This window comes from Oryctolagus cuniculus, chromosome 9, assembly GCF_051225735.1.
Source record: "Oryctolagus cuniculus isolate XC-2025 breed Fujian yellow rabbit chromosome 9, ASM5122573v1, whole genome shotgun sequence".
In the NCBI taxonomy this organism is placed as follows: Eukaryota; Metazoa; Chordata; class Mammalia; order Lagomorpha; family Leporidae; genus Oryctolagus; species Oryctolagus cuniculus.
This window is the reverse complement of record NC_142875.1, coordinates 21,546,068-21,566,003: the sequence shown is the minus strand read 5'-3', so window position 1 is coordinate 21,566,003 and position 19,936 is coordinate 21,546,068. Positions and strand designations below refer to the sequence as shown.

Below are 19,936 nucleotides of genomic sequence, written 5' to 3'. Positions count from 1 at the left end.
AGATAAATTCCTTTAGAAATCAAAAAACTTTAGAAACTACTTAGAAAATAATTAATTTCCCCTATAAATGTCTTGATATTTTAGAAAAAGTCACAATGTCTTTAGGTCCTAATTTTCTCATGAGCAATATAACTGATGCAGCTACATTAGTATTTCTCAGGATATCCTAGCTGTAAAATAAAAATTAAAAATCCTATTAAAAGCAATACAAAACTGTATTGCTGACAGCAGCCTCTCTTATGAGACTTTTTAACTGCCCCCAGATTTTGTCCTCAAAGGACCTCGGCATGGCTCATGTGTCCACTGATAAGGGGGCAGCAACTATTTTTCTCTGTGCTTCTGGCTTTAGTTTCCTCAGGGGATGTGGCATGTATGTCTGATGCCTAGCAGGCCACTCCAAGGATTCTTAATACTAAAGTTATTATTTTTTCCAAAGAGATTTTTCTCAGCCATGTGTCATCCCACTGTACTGAGAGGGCTTCTGTTTAGTTTTATTTGGTATTCCAATAATAATACTATTTTCTGTTTGATGAATTATTTTATAGTTTTAAGATAGTATCCATGTAGTACAAAATACAGTGGATAGCTTTTGGTTACTCAGTTAATTTACTCACAGTTTTGAAGATTTATTTATTTGAAACACAGAGCAACAGAGAGAGAGAGGGAATGACTGATAGCGAGAGAGATCTTCTATCCACTGGCTCACTCCTCAAATGCCCACAATGCCAAGGCTGGACCAGGTTGAAGCCAGAAGCCAAGAACTTCATTTGAGTCTCCCACAGCAGAGTCATCATGCACTGCTTTCTCAGGCACATAGCAGGAAGCTGGATCAGAAGCAGAGCAGCCATGTTCAAACCATATGGGATTCCAGTGTTGCAAGAAGCAGCTTAACCCACTTGGCCACAATGTCAGCCCTAATTTATTCAATTTTAAAAGTACTCATATAGCCCTCAAATTATTTATGATTAGCTAATTAGTCAACTTAACTATCATAGCTCCTAAATCTTAAATTATGAGTAGCGTGGTCACAATAAAAAATTTCTGTATTACTGTTTTTACCCAGTTTAGTAGGCCTATGAGTTTTTCACAAGTAGATTCATAATTAGTGAAGTCAATTAATAAGTAATCATCTGTTAAGATGTTTACAAAATGTTGGCCAGCGCCACGGCTGAATAGGCTAATCCTCCACCGTGCAGCGCCAGCACACCGGGTTCTAGTCCTGGTCAGGGCGCCAGATTCTGTCCCGGTTGCCCCTCTTCCAGGCCAGCTCTCTGCTGTGGCCCAGGAGTGCAGTGGAGGATGGCCCAAGTGCTTGGGCCCTGCACCCCATGGGAGACCAGGAGAAGCACCTGGCTCCTACCTTCGGATCAGCGCGGTGCGCCGGCCGCAGCGCGCCGGCCGTGGTGGCCATTGGAGGGTGAACCAACGGCAAAAAGGAGACCTTTCTCTCTCACACTATCCACTCTGCCTGTAAAAAAAAAAAAAAAAAAGATATTTACAAAATGTTGACTCATCCAAGAAAGACCAATAGATTGGATGGTTTTGTATCATAGGTTGACTGTATCGTCAAAAAGCAGCAGAAGCACTATTTCTTTTCCTTTAAATTTGTGAGAAGTCAGTATTCAAACCATAAAAGATGGTGTTAACGCTCTAATTCAAAATTCTTCAGTCTAAGAGCACTGAATTGAAATTTCTAACAGTGTAAAATATTTTTTCCAGGTAATTTTCTATCCCATTACCATACGTGATGCGCAAGAATATAGCTACACATGAAGTCAGCTTTGGGATTGATAGGTTTTTACTGAGTGTTTATAGAGCATATTATCCATATTGTAAGGCACAAAGCATCTTGCAGATCTTCTCAAATTTACTATAATGACTTTCCTGAAAGAGAGACATCCTTAACTCCTGAAAACCTAGGAAAATTTTGATCTTTTAGCCCAGAGAATTTAGCAATCAAAAGTAAACTTGTTAACCAGGCAGTCCAATGTGCCATGTGCTTCCTCATTAAGCATTGTCATGATGTCCTCAATGAACTGGAATAACAGAACAATAAGGCTCCTGCAAACTTACCTGCATTAATATGATGCCTGGCAGAAAGAAATGGAAGCTGTGTAGTGCTGTGTATAAGTCTGTGTTAGTTTAAATACAGTCATGCTATTTGCACGTGATATTTAACTAGAGACAACATTTAAACATTTTTATAATATATAAGTGCTCAGGTTCCAGTCTGAACACTTTATTTTTTTTATATATATTTATTTAAAATGCAGAGAAGGAGAGTTCAATCTTCTATCAGCTAGTTCACTTCCCAAATGCTTACAATAGCCAGGGCTGGACCAGGCCAGAGCCAGGAAGCAGGGACCGCACCTGGGTATCCCACATGAGAGGTAGGAATCCAATTTCTTGGGCCATCACCCATTACCTCCAGGTGCATTAACAGAAAGCTGTATTGAAAGCACAGAGTACCTAGGACCTGAATCAGTCATTCTGATAGGCAATGCAAGTCTAGAGGCTTAACCCACTGTGCCTCAACAACCACCCTCCCCCACCATGAACACATTAAATGTGCATTTTAAATCCTGGCCTGGTACTTACTAGGTTTTTGAATTTAGACAAATCACCTATGTTTTAGACCTCAGTTTATTCATCAATAAGCATGGGGTAATTTTTCATATCAACCCTCATACACTCATTTTTGACAGATGACTCAGTAAGATAATTCACATAAAGGACTTTACAAAATTCTTAGAGTTTAATCAAGACATAACAAATGTTAAATATTATTGTTGTTATCACTACAAGCTTAAATGCAGTCAAGATTTGCTAGTATACTTCCTCTAATATTGTGCCAGGTTATGTGGTCAAAGATTATTCAAAGAATGAGGAAAAGAAAAAAACAAAATAATAATAACAATAATACATAAGCTTCTAATTGAAGAAACTCATAAAAAGTATTGTTTTATTAGCTCAGATGTCAATGTTATATCAGTAAAGTATTTAAGAATCCATTCAACCATAAAAAAAAAACAGAAAATACTCATTCTGTTTTTATAAATAATTCTAAGACGTGAAGCCCTACCATAAACACTAAGTTTTAGAAACATGTAAGTCTTCATTCTCAATGTAACATTTTCCAAATGAACATATTTTAGTCTTTTGGATAGAATGTACCAAGTAAATATAAAATGTTCCTTATTTCTGTCTAGATGTCATGATATTTGCTTACTGAGCCATTTCTTGAACTGGAAAAATAAAACATATGCTTTCCAGTACCCCAAATCCTATTGTCTCTTCGAATAACAGGCATCTCTCCAGCAGAGGGAGCAAATAAGTTTTCATATTTTCATTTCTACCAAAAGGTACTCCTCTGACTTCCAAGCTACTTTTAGATAAAACATCTTAAATAAGAAGCTATACTAAAGAACAAATTTGTAACAAGAATATATTCAGGTAAACTCAATAGCTTAGAGTATATTAAATGCTCATAAAATATTCGTAGGCAAAGCTTTTTTCTTCTAGAGGCACTGTTAAAATTTAAATATTACAGGAAAAATTATTTCAAATCTCTTAAAAGAACAAGATATGTACTGTACATTCTCAACAGTTATTTATTCGAGTTTGTGGGCTTTCTTGTGTGTGTTTTTACATGCCATTTAGGAAAACTAATAATAGAAGCATGCAAATACATGATAGAAAAACATTGTGGGGCCAGCACTATGGCGTAGTGGGTAAAGCTGTTGCCTGTACTGCTGGCATCCCGTATGAGCACCAGTTTGAGTCCCAGCTACTCCACTTCTGATTCAGCTCTTTGCTATGGCCTGGGAAAGCAGTAGAAGATGGCCAAAGTCCTTGGGCCCCTGCACCCACATGGGAGAACTGGAAGAAGCTCCTGGCTCCTGGCTCAGATCAGCACAGCTCCAGTCATTGCAGCTATCTGGGGAGTGAACCAGCGCAGATGGAAGACCTCTCTCTCTCTCTCTCTCTCTGCCTCTACTCTGCCTCTCTGTAACTCTGCCTTTCAAATGAATAAATAAATCTTTTTTTAAAAAAAAGCAAGCATTGTTACACATTCTGGAATATACTTGATTATTTAATAGAGTATATTAAATTCACATTGGAATGTCATGATTTAATTTTTTCATGCTTCTAAATCATAATTATTAGGGTGTAATTTCTCTATAGTTAATCTCAGATCATTTCAATAATTTTTAAGACGGGTTTAGGTTTTGAAATTAATAAAATAATCCTCCCCTATCAGTTCTTTCTTTCATAGTCTTAGGAATAATGAATTAAGATTCTTAAGAATTAATGACTCTTTATTCTGAGAGATCCTATTAAGGTCTCAAAGTTTATTATAAATTTTAAGCATCCATTTCAATTCTTATAGGAGTGCTGTTTTAATGTGAATCTAAGGCACTTGGCATTTATAAATTCTTAATACGTATCCTGGAACTAGGACTGATGGGCTAAGTTTCTGGAGTCAGCTGATCCATAGTCAGATATAGACACAGATACTCAGGGACACACAGCATGTGCTGTGAACAATGAGGACATATTCTGATTAGTTGCTAGGTGATTTCATCATTGTACCAACATCATAGTTCATACTCACACCAACTAAGACAGCTCTGACACCTCCAGGCAACATAACCTTGTGGGATCACTGTTGTCTATGAGATCCAGGTTGACTGAAATGCTGTTAAAGGCTGCACGACTATATATAAATATATAGAGAACAAAGTGCCTTATTTTACAATAAGACATATTTCCATTTTGGCATTGACTGGAGACTAACAAAGTTGCTCACTGCTGCTAAGATGCATTTATCATAGCAACTGATAGATACCAGCAGCTTTGAATTCTGAAGTACTCCCTTCCATTTTAAATACAAAGGTGGGTGAGGGGGTCACTTAGCCAGTTAAATGCTTGCTTCAGACCATCCCTCAACATGACAGCATGTACTCCATGTAATAAAAAAGTGTCACCTTGAGTCAAAAGGATTCCCAGGGCCCTGGTTTCTCAATTTTGTTCTTCAGAGATGATTACCAATCAGCTAATTCCAGTGACTGTGAAAATTAACGTCTTTCCTCCTGATTCAGAATCCATATAGGAATCTCTGGTGATGACTGCAGTATTTGTTATCTTGCCTCATAACTGGGGCTTGCTTTATGCCACAGAAAGTACACAGAGCAAACCAACAGTCCTTTTCTCAGTGAGTGCCACCTCCGTGCCTCCAGTCCTACCCAGAACCCTACCCAGTCCTACCCAGAACCCTACCCAGAAGCCCTAAACGCTCTGCCTCACTCACCAACACACCAAAGCCATCAAATGCTCTGCTTCTACCTTCTGAAGTCTTCTGGATTGAACTGCTTTATTTCTTATTTCTCTACTGCACCATCCTAACGAGGGACACCATCCCCCAACATTGGCACTCAAGTGGCTTCCAGACCAGCTCACTCCAGTTCACTCTACACACTACAGCCAAATGACTTCATTAAAATTCAAATCTTATCATGTTGTCCCTCTATGATTTCCAAATATCCCTTAGACCTTGTACAAAATCTAACCTTTCTCATGCAACTTATAAGAACCTTGACAATTTGAACTTGCCTAATTTTCCAGTTTTCTTTTCTACCATAGTGATAAACTCTAGGCAAAAGGGTTATTTAATTCAATGGATGATTTAATCCAATCTCTGGACCTCTTCTTGATATCATCAACACTTAAGATTTCTCATTCTTGGAACTACTGATAGTTTTGGTTGGATACTTCTTTGTTAAAGGGAGTTCTGTGTCTTGTAAGATGTTCAGAATCCTTGGCCTCTACCTACTTGATGGCAAGAAACTCACTAGCAGTTTAACCAATCACCCACTGAGAACCACTTCCCTATATGAATTAACACAATCCATTAGTTTATGTACCAAATATATAAACAACTTTAAAAGATCTCTCTCTCTCTCTCTCTCTCTCTCTCTCTCTCTCGCTTGTTCTCTTGCTCTGACTCTCACTCTCTGTCTCAGCGGCCCAGCAGTCAATAAGCCAGTGTTGTTACAATAGTGCCACAATTGTCAAGAATCCACGTTCCTTCTTTGGCTTCATCAAAGTAAGTTTTCTCCATGGTGGTAAGTGTTTTGCCACCACTATGCTCACGTTCTAGACAAGATGAAGATGAAACCAGAAGTCATTGTGTTCTCTTCTGGTAAAGGTATAACCCAGGGTTATACGTCGTGGTATAGCAGCTAAATCTGCTACTTATGATGCCAGCATAAAATATCATGGCAATAGTTTGAGTCCTGGCAGTTTTGCTCCTAATCCAGGTTCCTACTAAGGCATCTGGGAAGGCAGGGAATGATGGTCCAAGTATTTAGGTCCCTGCAACCCCATGTGAGAGACCCAGATGGATTTCCTGGCTCCTGGCTTTGGCCAGGCCCAGATATGGTTTGAGGCCATTTGGAAAATGAACTAGAGGATGAAGATCTACCCTGCACTGTGCCTTTCCCCCTCTCTCCATAGACCTGCCTTACAAACACATAATTTTTTTTAAAAGGCATAGCCCTAAATGTACACATCATATCAACTAGCTGCAAAGAAGTTTGGTAAATAGAAAAATCAAGTTTTTTGTTGAAAAACCTAATATTCATAAAACAAATTAAGGAAGAATAAAAGAGGGAAGTACGCGTACCAAGAACATTAGTAGTTTTACTCTAACATACCCCTTTGGCCACTAAAATATGTGTACACTTTTCTTGTCATGAGAAAAATTCATTCACTTCCAATCCAATGGAGTAAAAAGTCTAGCCAGTTGCTATATCAGAGAACATCCAGGATCTCTTGGGGATAGCCTATTCCATTAGTTCCTACATTGCTTCTCCTAACCTAGAAACTATGAAGTTTAAGAAAAGCCATGTGTTCCCCATCACTATTTACATACACACACTTACAAACTCAATACCAGACAATGTTCTAAGAACAAAAAAATCTCTGAGCCATAGCAATAAGCCAATCTTGCAGGGCAGGATCTGTGGAGTCTCCTACCATGAAAGGGGTATTGCTCCTGGCTGGGTAAACCCACCTACCATCCCTTTAATCCTGTTATCTTAATTTTACTCCCAGGTGCTTCTTTGTCCTTATTCTCTATGGCCATATTGAAAGTATGCCCTTGGTAGGGACTACATGTTTGTAACCTGTTTCCTGTCACTGAAGCTTCAATCTCTGAAGACTACTTTATAACTGAAATTATCACAGGATTTTCTAGTCAGCCTTGAGATTTCTTCTCTGATATTAAATTTATTATGTTAGTGTCCATTAGCAAGATTTCCACAAAAACATTTTAGCATGAATATTTTTACTTACTACCCACTTGGCCATTCCAATCTCCTTTTCCTTAAATTTAATTATAGCTTCCTTTGGAACTTCATAGAATAATCTTCCACAGAGAACGGCAGACTCCGTAATATTATCTGTGTTCCTGATTGACAAAGGTAAATAATAGGAGGGAATCTCAGAGCCATGGTCTTACTTCCTTCCAAAGCATTCTCCTCCAGGCCACTTTTTGTCACTGCTTCAATTAGGAATAAAATATACTTACTGAGAGTAGTTTTTTTTTCAGCCCTGAAAATTCCAAATTATTATACCCCCATCCAATGTAGAACATATATTTTTTTTGTCTTCACCAGGTTCTAACACCAAGCTCATGACTCTTCAATAAGATTTAAAGTCTAATTAACTACACAGGATTTGTGAAAATGGTCAAATATGAGTTGTAGGGTTGGTATGAGATGTTTAAGGGAGAGATCATTGTGGCCATGATTGCTACCAAAAAAAAAAAAAAAAAAATCCATGGAGGGAGTAGACTTAAACAGAATCTTCCATGTCATAAAATTCTTTCTTTAAACTTCACTTATATTCCTTAATCTTCAGATCAATCCCATTGGGAAGTGATACATGTCCAGTTTACCAATGACAAACTGAATTTCAAAGCTCATTCCTATTGTTGTACAGCTAGAAAGAGGTAGAATTTAGATTCCAATCTACTATCTAAATCTCCAAATCTTTGTTCTTCCCATTGTCTATAGTTGCCTCTTGTGATTTAGACAGACCAAGGAGAAGTGAGGGAAGGCATTCTAAACACAGGGAAAAGTCATAAGCAAATGGTGCAGGAGGAAGAAAACAGAAGAATGTTTGTATTGAGGTCAATGTGGATAATAGGGCGACTGCATAGGAAAGTAGAAATTAATGAGAGATTAAATTGAATAACCTTGAAATCAAAAGGTATTTTGAGCAGTTTTGATAACTAACGGCCCTTGAATCAATTTCCACTTTGCTGAATTCCAATACAAAGGAAGCTGTGTGTTAGCAAGCCTTCAGTTTACGGATACATATTTTAATGCCTGTCTTTTCCTTTTTATGAGGTAATTATTGTTTGATTATCTAGAATAATGGTATGCTACTGTTTTTACTACATTAAAGGAAAAAGTTGAAATTTCTTTTCTTTTACAAATATAATTCATAGTGTTTAACATTTATTTCCTTTATTCATGCTACTTCTACTGCCACAAATAACAATGAAGTAAATCATATTTTTCATTTTCCTTAAAAAACATTAGGAAAAGCTATTTTATTCAGTCTTGGAAGAGAATTATGGTTTGTTTTTCCCCTGAATGGCTTCATTGAACATAAGAAATACAAAAGATGTACAAATGAGTTGATTGTCTGGGTATCCAGTTTAGCAATCTGGTTTCATTATTGGTGATTTATTACCATAGAGAAGCTTCAAGAGAAAAAATAGGGCACTTGAGGGTCATCAAATTAGACAAATGGATCTTCATAATTAGACTTTTTTGGAAAGATAATGTATTTATCAGATGCATTTAAGCAAGTTTATTTAATAAATATCCCCAGGAGATGTTAGTTCCTCTTATATTTAGTCATGATGGTTCTTATACATATCCTGAGGATATTAGGGAATTTCCTGTTCTGTTAATGGGCTGCTCCAAATTTTCTCTTCATTTCAGAAATAACAGAGATCTCATCCCAGGCTTAATGACTATTTAAAGCATACTGACTGGTGTAGGTGATTAGCAACAGGAAATAGGGTTTATATAATTGAAATTTATCTTGTCCAAAATAGAGAGAGAAGGGAAAGAAAAAAAGATTGTAAGGCCTAATAATTTTTTACTTGTTATTGGATATTAAAAACTGAAAAGGGATTCCTCTGCTCTTAAGTCAGTGCTATTATCTCACTTGAGTTGACTCTCCATTTTAACCTACAGTTTTTTTATACTAATTCATTTAGGCAGGGTATTTTCATCATGCACTCAAAATGCCCCAATGTCCATAAACAAATAAAAGTTCTGAAATTAACAAAATGCATCAAAAGAAAATATTGATATTTTCATCAGTCAAGCAATTAATCAATAGCACATAATCACATGTGGCACTTCTCAGAGGAACATCAACTATCTTAGAACATGTAAAACAAGCAAGTATTTTTTACATACACATAGCTGTTTGTCTAATTTCAGAGCTAAACTTCAACCAGTACAGTGACAATAATTTATACAAATTAAAAATGGAAAACAAAATACAAGAAGGTGATAAGGTTTATTATAAGTGTGGATGGTAACACGTTGATAAGTTCAGACTAGAATCAAGTCAAATCAAATTCAGAATAAGACAATGAACGTAAAATCACTCGATGCCCTTTATAGCTGCACAAATGTGAATTAAACATCTTAAACCTTGTTCAGAATCAAGTAGACACATATAAGTAGGCAAAATAGCATATGGGGAACCATCGTTACTTTTATTTCTCAAATTACATCAAACTGTTCCTTTGATGATCTTTCTGCTAAGCTGAAAGGCAGGTCACAGAATTTCGATAGCAATGGAAGTAGCAAAGATAGCAAATCAAGAGTTTTTCTCCTACGATGTTGTTAAAATCATTTGAACAAAAAGTGCAGGTTAAAAGAACTCTGGGTAGGATTCTCCCAACAGCCTGCTGCAGACTGTGTGCAGGCAGGAGAAATGAAAAACACAGTAGCTCAGGTGTGTGTCAGGCCCTCTTACATCCTCCTCTCCCTCTTACAAACCAGGGCTTTGGGTGTATTATTTTCTCTCTTACAGCTTCAGTTTCCTGGTCTCATCCAAACCAAAGTGACACTGCAGCAAACAGAGAACACAAGTCAGCCTTGACCTCCTTCGGGAAGCCTGTGTGTTATGGAGAAAACACTACCAGAAAAAAACCTACTGATGGAGCTCAACTGCTTATCAAACTGACTGGGAAGATTATTAACAGTACCTCAAAAAGAACAACAACAAAGGAGAAAACTAATTACAGGATCCTAGAGTCTGACTTGACCTGAGTAACTTTTAGGCAGAGAAGTAGTAGGAGTGGGCAGAGCTGATTTGGATTGTTAAAGGCTGCTCGTGGGCCAGTCTTGAAGGCAGTCCTGCATGGCAAACTGTGAGTCCTGATGAGTAAGATGTGGAGTTCTTCTTAGTCTTATCTTTCAGGAACAAGTACAGTATTTCTGGAACATGCAAATAAGTTACTTTTGCTTGGTCCCAATATGGTTTAACATAGAGACACAGAATTATGTTGGCTTCATTATGAAGCCTCACATGGTGCTTATCTCCCTTCCCCCAAAAAATAGGGGATTTTAAAAAATATTTTTGTTGTCTCTTTGCATTACATTGTGACCGTACAAAATATTTAACTTAAATTTAACTTAAAGTATAAGATATATAACAAGAATATTTTCCTGATTTTAAAGCAAATAGCTTCCTATATATATATAATTCTCCAGTGTACTTTAGAAATTTTAATAGTTTTACACTATGTCTATATTTCATTTTCCACCTTAATACATTCCTTCTTGTGTCCTTTTTCTTTATTTTTTGTAAGTTCATGTATTGAATGATTACCTTACATATTTCACTACTTTTTCTACTGTTGTAAGCACTTATAACAATAGGTATTTGCCATGAGCTCTGATTTAGCTGTAGCCATATAGGTTCTTAAATACAGCACCTTCATTCCTTACATTTTGCAAATTATCTGCAATTTAATTTCTTGTGAATCAAAATTGGTTTAAAAGTGTTAGATTTTCCTGTTGCACAGTTGTTTTTCTTTTCTTGCCTATATATATTTTCATTATTTTTAGTTTAAATTATATTGTGATCAGATTATATGTTTTAATTTATTAGTGCTTACTGGTAACCTAACCTATAATTCATTTAAATAATTTTAAGATTTACTGTATTTATTTGAAAGGCAGAATAACAGAAAGGGAGAGTCAGAGAGAGAAAAGAGAAATCTTCCATCTATTGGTCACTCCCCAAATGTCCACAATGGCCAAGGCTAGACCAGGCCGAAGATAGAAGCCAGGAGCTTCTTCCAGGTCTCCTGTGTGGTACAGGGGCCCAAGTACTTGGGCCATCCTCCGCTGCTTTCCCAGGCACATTAGCAGGGAGCTGGGTCAGAGTGGAATATCCAGGACTTAAATTGGAGCCCATATGGGATGCCAGCATACCAGGCAGCAGCTTTACCCACTACACCACAATGCTGGTCACTACACAGATGTTCTAAGAGAACTAATATTCTTTACACTTCAGGGGTTTACTAATAATTTTACTTATGGTTTCTTATGCTCATTTATTAGCCACAAAAAAGCAGCATAAAGACTCCTAATAACACTGTATTTTTATAGTTCTTATAGTTGCCTGTTTTTACTAAATGGCTATCACTGCTATTTGGTACATTCCTATTATATGTTCATTACAAATTTTTTTGGTACAAATATTTTTATTGTTTTTCTTATTCATTTTTTTATTTAGTAAATATAAATTTCCAAAGTACAGTTTATGGATTACAATGGCTTCCCCCCCGATAACTTCCCTCACATCTCCCGCTCTCTCTCCCATTCCATTCACATCAAGATTCATTTTCAATTATCTTTATATACAGAAGATCGATTTAGTATATATTAAGTAAAGATTTCATCAGTTTGCACCCACACAGAAACACAAAGTGTAAAATACTGTTTCAGTACTAGTTATAGCATTACTTCACATTGGACAACACATTAAGGACAGATCCCACATAAGGAGTAAGTACATAGTTACTCCTGTTGTTGACTTAACAATTATTTGACACTCTTGTTTATGGTATCAGTAATCTCCCTAGGCTCTAGTCATGAGTTGCCAAGCCTATGGAAGCCTTTTGAGTTCACCGACTTCGATCTTATTCCAACAGGGTCATAGTCAAAGTGAAAGTTCTCTCCTCCCTTCAGAAAAAGGTACCTCCTTGTTTTTTTTTTTTATTTTTTTTCTTTTTTTTTTTTTAACTTTTATTTAATGAATATAAGTTTCCAAAGTACGAATAATGGATTACTATGGCTTCCCCCCCATACCGTCCCTCCCACCCACAACCCTCCCCTTTCCCACTCCCTCTCCCCTTCCATTCACTTCAAGATTCATTTTCGATTATCTTAATATACAGAAGATCAGCTTAGTATACCTTAAGTAAGGATTTCAACAGTTTGCTCCCACACAGAAACATAAAGTGAAAAATAATAGATGATTTTTTTTAAATGATGATGAAATCAGATCAGACCTATTGTCATGTTTAATCCCAGTGAGAGTCAAGTTGGAAGTTGATAGTTTCTTTTCTTTTCTTTTTCTTTTCTTTTTTTTTTTTTTTACAGAGGATCAGTTTAGTATGCATTAAGTAAAGATTTCAACAGTTTGCACCCCCATAGAAACACAAAGTGAAATATATTGTTTGAGTACTCGTTATAGCATTAAATCTCAATGCACAGCACATTAAGGACAGAGATCCTACATGAGGAGTAAGTGCACAGTGACTCCTGTTGTTGACTTTACCAATTGACACTCCTGTCTATGGCATCAGCAATCCCCCTATGCTCCAGTCATGAGTTTCCAAGGCTATGGAAGCCCCTTGAGTTCTCCGACTCTTATCTTGTTTAGACAAGGTCATAGTCAAAGTGGAGGTTCTCTCCTCCCTTCAGAGAAAGGTACCTCCTTCTTTGAAGACCTGTTTTTTCCACTGAGAGCTCACTCACAGAGATCTTTTGCCAGAGTGTCTTGGCTTTCCATGCCTGAAATACTCTCATGGGCTTTTCAGCCAGATCCGAATGCCTTAAGGGCTGATTATGAGGCCAGAGTGCTATTTAGGACATCTGCCATTCTATGAGTCTGCTGAGTATCTCACTTCCCATGTTGGATCACTCTCCCCTTTATTTATTCTATCGGTTAGTGTTAGCAGGTACTAGACTTGCTTATGTGCTCCCTTTGACTCTTAGTCCTTTCATTATGATCAATTGTGAACTGAAATTGATCACTTGGACTAGTGAGATGGCATTGGTACATGCCACCTTGATGGGATTAAATTGGAGTCCCCTGGTATGTTTCTAACTCTACCATTTGGGGCAAGTCAGCTTGAGCATGTCCCAAATTATATATACCTCCTTCTTTGATGGCCCCGTTCTTTCCACTGGGATCTCACTCACAGAGATCTTTCATTTAGGTCTTTTTTTTTCCCAAAGTGTCTTGGCTTTCCATGCCTAAAATACTCTCATGGGCTCTTCAGCCAGATCCAAATGCCTTAAGGACTGAGGCCAGAGTGCTATTTAGGACATCTGTCATTCTATGAGTCTGCTGTGTATCCCGCTTCCCTTGATGGATCATTCTCTCCCTTTTTGATTCTATCAGTTAGTATTTTCAGACACTAGTCTTGTTTGTGTGATCCTTTTGACTCTTAGCCCTATCAGTGTGATCAATTGTGAACTGAAATTGATCACTTGGACTAGTGAGATGGCATTAGTATATGCCACCTTGATGGCATTGTATTGGAATCCCCTGGCACATTTCTAACTCCACCATTTGGGGCAAGTCCGATTGAGCATGTCCCAAATTGTTATGTTCATTACAAATTGACAGTGATTTTTATTACTATATATTTATTTGCTTTGCATCTTGTACTTTTTTCCCTTTTCTTATTGATCTGTATGTGTCCTCTAAGAACACCCTCTCCTACTCTCTTGACATGTTCAGGTCACACACATGTGGCTTCAGGACAAGATGTGACCCAGGGTGGCGAATTCAGAGCATCAGTGTACTTCAGGGAGAGACTAGATCTGAGCCAGAACAACAAGCAACAGCACAGATTTTGAACAATGGAAAATGACTTCTCCCTACTTGTGTCTATTCTGGCCAGCAATTAACCTAGAGATACTGCTGAGTTACCTTTGAAACACCCTGCCTGAAAATGAAACTCACATAGTCTAAAGTTACCTTGAGAGGTGAGGATTCCTCACACCCTGTATGAGAAATAGATCAAAACAGACCTCTGTTATCTGTACCTTGGATATTTTAGCTATTATGACCCAACCTTGATTGCCTTGCTCTTCAGAGGAATTATATCACTCAAGAAACAAATCCATCAACAATAAGTAGTACTTTTTCTACTATCCACTTTTTTTTCCCTCAATGTGTAGAGTCAGCTCTTCTACCTCCATTGAATGTGCTCTGGTTTCCAGACAGTGGGCAGAATGCTCACAATGGGCCTGTGTGTTATTGTCACAGGATCCAGGAAACCTGGAGACTCTGCACTGGCCTTGGGAGATGCAGAGTGTTCACCAATGACTGTGATGCTCTCTGATGTTGATCATGAAAGCCTCAAGGGGCTGCTACTATGGTGCAGTAGGTTAATCCTCCGCCTGCGGCGCCAGCATCCCATATCAACACCTGTTCTGGTCCCGGCTGCTCCACTTCTGATCCAGCTCTGCTGTGGCCTGGGAAAGCAGTAGAAGATGGCCCTAGTCCTTGGGCCCTGCACCCATATGGGAGACCCAGCAGAAGCTCCTGGCTCCTGGTTTTGGATCGGCACAGCTGCGGCTATTGGGGCCATCTGGGGAATGAACCAATCGACAGAAGACCTTTCTCTCTGTCTCTCCCTCTCACTGTCTGTAACTCTACCTCTCAAACAAATAAATAAATAATCATAAAAAAGCCTCAATCCAGGGAAGCCAGCACTGCCAGGGGAACTCGGGCTCAAATATCCATGCCTCCTAGAGACAGGGTAGCTATTTTAGTCAGAGTAGGAGTTTTATGATTAATTTCAAGAAAAAAAAATTTTTTTTGAGGGAGAGTTAGAGAACTCCCATCTGCTGGTTCACTTCTGAATTGGCTGAGCCAGGCATAACCCAAGAGCCAAGAATGAGTCCAGACCTGATACACGGGAGGCACAGATCCAGCCACTTGATCCGTGACCTGTTGCCTCCCAGGGACCTCATTAGCAAGAAAGTGGAATTGTGGGCAGTACTCTGATATGGCACTCAAATATCTTAGGTAGCATCTTAACCACCCATTAAAGCTTTATATAACTATACTAGGAGATACGAAGGATTGGTCACTGACATCTCTGCTCTTCTGAAGAAAATGCATGACATTTTTGAAAGGTCTTTAAAAAGGACATTCGAAATCTTAACTACCCTAGAAGCTTAAACAAACCATCAAAAATAGCCAATGTGAAAACCACGAATAAAGAGCTTTAAAATTATAGCTCTTTTTGTGTTTTAAATATATTCCTATAGAAAATCATAAGCAGAGAGAAATCTAAATATTTACAATACAGTTGGCTGATTGCCAGCATTACAAGCAAGAACAAGTTCTTAGATGACACATTCAGCATAAAGTAGCTGCAACCAGTGGCTTTCACCACCCACGAGAAGAGCAAAGCACAGCTTCTGACAGCATCAACAGAGGCTTTGGAAGAAAATTCCAATCTTCAGAGAAGCATTAATCTGCTTTCACAAGAATCTTAAAAATGAAAGAAAAGAGTTGGCATGCTTTTAAAAGAAAAAGTCTCAGAGAATCCTAAATTGCCTGTGGAGAAAATTCTTAATAATAAAGAGAATCAGATCAAGCCGCTAAGTAAACAGTTACTGAAGATGAGCAGTCTGCCTGCTGTTCTTAGGAAAGACAACATAGATTTCAGTCATACAGAACTGGATCTATCAAAGGCAACTAATGGTGCTCTCCTACACAGTGGGTGCGGAGTTTTGAAGGAGATGAAGTTAACTATCTAGTTACACAATCTCAAAGAAAAAAGGAATAAACAAAATATACAAGAAATTAATTGAGGGGCTAAAATCATCAGTGCACTGAAGCCTCACAAGGAAAAGTCACCAAGCAGGAAAGTTCACCACAGTTAGGAAACACCCATTCAAAAGGGAGAGGGTGCGATCCAGCAGAAAACACCGAGTACTTCCTAGACTCCATAAGAAACCAAAAATCAATTTTATCCCATATCAAATTTAGAGAACATGTCATAAAAATAGAGGCGAGTATGTCCTTTCTATATATTTATTTTACTTCATATATTTATTTATGGGGCCGGCACTGTGGCATAGTGGGTAAAGCAACCGCCTGCAGTGCCAGCATCCTATATGGGTGTCGGTTCAAGTCCCAGTTGCTCCACTTCCAATGCAGCTCCCTGCTGTGGCCTGGGAAAGCAGCAGAAGATGGCCCAAGTCCTTGGGCCTTGCACCCACGTGGGAGACCCAGAAGAAGCTCCAGGATCCTGGCTTTGGATCCGCTCATCTCTGGCTGTTGTGGCTATCTGGGGAGTGAACCAGTGGTTGGAAGACCTCTCTCTCTCTCTCTCTCTCTCTCTCTCTGTCTCTGCCTTTCTTAAATCTGCCTTTCAAATAAATAAATAAATCTTTAAAAAGATCTATATTTATTATTACTGCTTAATTGTACATACTTATGGGATACAATGTGATAATTCCACACATTCATATTGTGTAATGACCAATTCAGGTTATTTAGCATTTCTGTTTCCATTAATATTTTTAATTACTCATTAACTCTTAACTATTGTATATATTTATGTTGTACAGTATATTACAATAAATGTATACAATGTGTATTTATCAAACCAAAGTAATTAATGGTTCCATCTCCATATCATTAATTTACACTTGGAGCCTACACACTTCTCTTTTCTATTTACTAGTAAGGTACACACATTAGGCTATTGTGAATTGCAGTTACCACACTGTGCCATGGAAAACTAGAATGTATTCTTTCTATGTTTGGTTCCTTGTATTATCCAAGCTCCTTCTACTTCCCCTTCTCCATATCCTTTCTAGTCTCTAGTAATTGCTACTCTACGTTCAGGCTGACATTGCTTTTTTATTATTTTAACAAATTCAACTGGCATATAAAATTACACCTATAAATCATGTGATGTTTCAATACATGTGTACATTGCTGTAATGAACAATCATAATAGATGATAGATAGATCTCAAATATTTAACATTTCTTTATGGCAAAATATCTCAAATTCTGTCTTCTAGGTTTTTTTTCTTCTTATAGAGAAATATGCATTATTTAGAGCCACTCTATTATGCATTAAAACCTCAAAACTTCTCATTGCTATCGAGCCATATTTCAATATCTATTAATCAACGTTTCCCCATATCTTGATTTTAGTCCCAACTCTGCTTCCAATTCTAGGTTCCTGTTAATGCCACACCTTCCTCCCCTCTTCTCTCCCTAGCCTCTACTAACCACCATCATACTTTTAACTTCTATGGTATCACTTTTGTTAGACTCCACTTGTGAATGAAATCATGTGATACTTGTGTTGGTGTGTTTAACTTAATTCACTTAACATAATGATCACCAGTTCAATCCATGTGGTTGTGAATGACAAGATTTCATCATTTTTATCATTTAGTAATATTCCTTTGCATATAATTACTACCTAGTTATTTAGTAGTAGTAGTAGTAATTTGAGAAGCAGACAAAGAGAAGGATCAAAGACAGAATTTGCACCCACTGGTTCCCTCCCCAAATGCCCACAACAACCAAGGCTAGGACTGAAACCCACAGCAGGTCTCCCACGTAGGTGGCAGAGATCTACATACTTGATTTTCAGGATGTAGATTAGTAGGGAGCTGGGACAGGAAGCAGAGCCAGAACTCAAAACTAGGCACCCTGATATGGCGTGTGGATGTCCCAAGCAGCAACCTTTAACCACGGCACCAAATGTGTGCCCCATGTAACACCACCTATATTGTATGCAATTCTCAGCTATTGTGAATTGTGCTGCATTAAATGTGGCAGTGTAGATGTCTCTTTGACAGACTGATTTAATTTTCCTTGGAGAGATATATATATATATATATATATATATATATATATGTGTGTGATTGCTGAATCATATAGTAGTTCTATTTTTAGTTCTTTGAGAAAGCCCCATACCATTCTCCACAATGGCTCTACTAATTTACATTCACACCAACAGTGTGCAGGAGTACCCTTTTCTCTACAACCTTGCCAACACTTTATTGTCTTTGTCATCCTCCAACTCTTTGGTTAAATTTATTCATCGGTTTTGTTTATGAAAGGGGGCTATTGGAAATGGACTTGCCATCATGATTTCTTTTGCAGATGAGTCACTATTCAGACCAACTTTTTCTTAGCTTCCACATGAGAGATAACGTGCAGTATTTGTCTTCTGTGTCTGACATCTCACTTAACATGATTTCTTCCAGTGAAAGATTCCAGAGAATATTTGGAAGCAAATGAAATCACTAGTGATGCTTGTCAAGAGATGTTCACTTATAATTCAAGAATATTTTGGAAAAATTTACAAAAATCACTGAGTGTTAATAACCAACTGCCTCTTGTGTCTCAAGAAAGCAAGGTTTAGGATGTTGGAATGACTACGCTGTCCACTGAGAGAAATCTCAAGGACGTAGTAAGAGAAACATTTACCTCAGAAAAATTCAGGAAGAACAGAAGTGCTCTAAAAGAGTAGCATTCCATCCTGATGTTCCAAATGGTACTTTGGAATCAGAGCAGGGGCAAGGGTTTGACATGCAGGTTAAGACGCCCTCATCCCATAAATTTTAAAATTTTAAAAATATATTCAGAAAAGGAGTTGAAGATTGTGAGAAATTCCATTAATAAAACTTTCCAGGGGCCGGAATTGTGGTATAACAAGTTAAGCCACTGCCTGCAACACTGACAACCATGTGGGCACGGGTTCTAGTCCTGGAAGCTCTACTTCTGATCCAGATCCCTGCTAACGTGTCTGGAAAAAGCAATGGAAGATGGACCAAGTCATGAATGACCTGGATGAAGCTCCTGGCTCCTGGTTTCACCCTGCATCAGCACCAGCTGCTGTGGTCATCTGGGAAGTAAACCAGCAGGTCAAAGATGTCTCAATTTCTCCTTCTCTCTCTGTAACTTTACCCTTCAGATAAATAAATACATAAATCTTTAAAGAAAAATAAAATTGAAGAAAAAGCAGAATAAATAGAAAACATATGGGTGATTACAGCAATGTCATGTTATTTATAATCACAAAAATTTTCCCTAAATTGGAAATTATCTATTCAACATTGTGCAATTCAACAACTATTATTAATTACTTGAATTCTTACATTTTAAACATTTGTGGTTATATAAGTATATGCAGATCTACCTAACTAAATATGGAAGAATTCTTATGAATTATTAAAGGAGAGAATGCAAATAATTTTATAAATGATCCCATTTTTGCAAACAAGTCTGTGTGTAAACTAAAAGATAGTAGAAGAAATACAGCAATATGATAATAATTACTATTTCCTGATTGGTGAACCAAAAATAGTTTTACTCACACTTCTGGTACAATTTGCGTTGTTACAGTAAGGTATATAATAGCAAGAAAATAAAACTATTCCAATTTGAGTAGGAAATAAAGCAATATATGTGGCCAGAGAAAATTTTATGTTGAGAAGATGATCCCTAGAAACTCACATATAAACATGAAATGGAGTCAAAGTCCAAACTTGAGGCACTGGGGAAAGACTTCATTTCCAGGTAATAGGAAAGAACTACTAAGGATT

The 19,936-nt window shown here is 37.6% G+C and overlaps 1 long non-coding RNA gene across 2 annotated transcripts in view; it reads right to left on the bottom strand.

Moving 5' to 3' along the window:
• Window positions 1-518: 518 nt before the first annotated feature.
• LOC149124524 (uncharacterized) overlaps window positions 519-19,936 on the bottom strand; it is a 282,718-nt gene continuing 263,300 nt past the window's right edge. The window contains exons 4-5 of one of the 2 annotated variants that reach the window (XR_016212770.1): window positions 1,361-1,468; window positions 519-824 (exon numbers count right to left, since the gene is read on the bottom strand). This is a non-coding gene — a long non-coding RNA (uncharacterized LOC149124524). Of the gene's footprint in view, window positions 825-1,360; window positions 1,469-9,771; window positions 10,536-19,936 lie in introns of those variants that run through there. The other variant, XR_016212771.1, reaches the window with a different exon arrangement.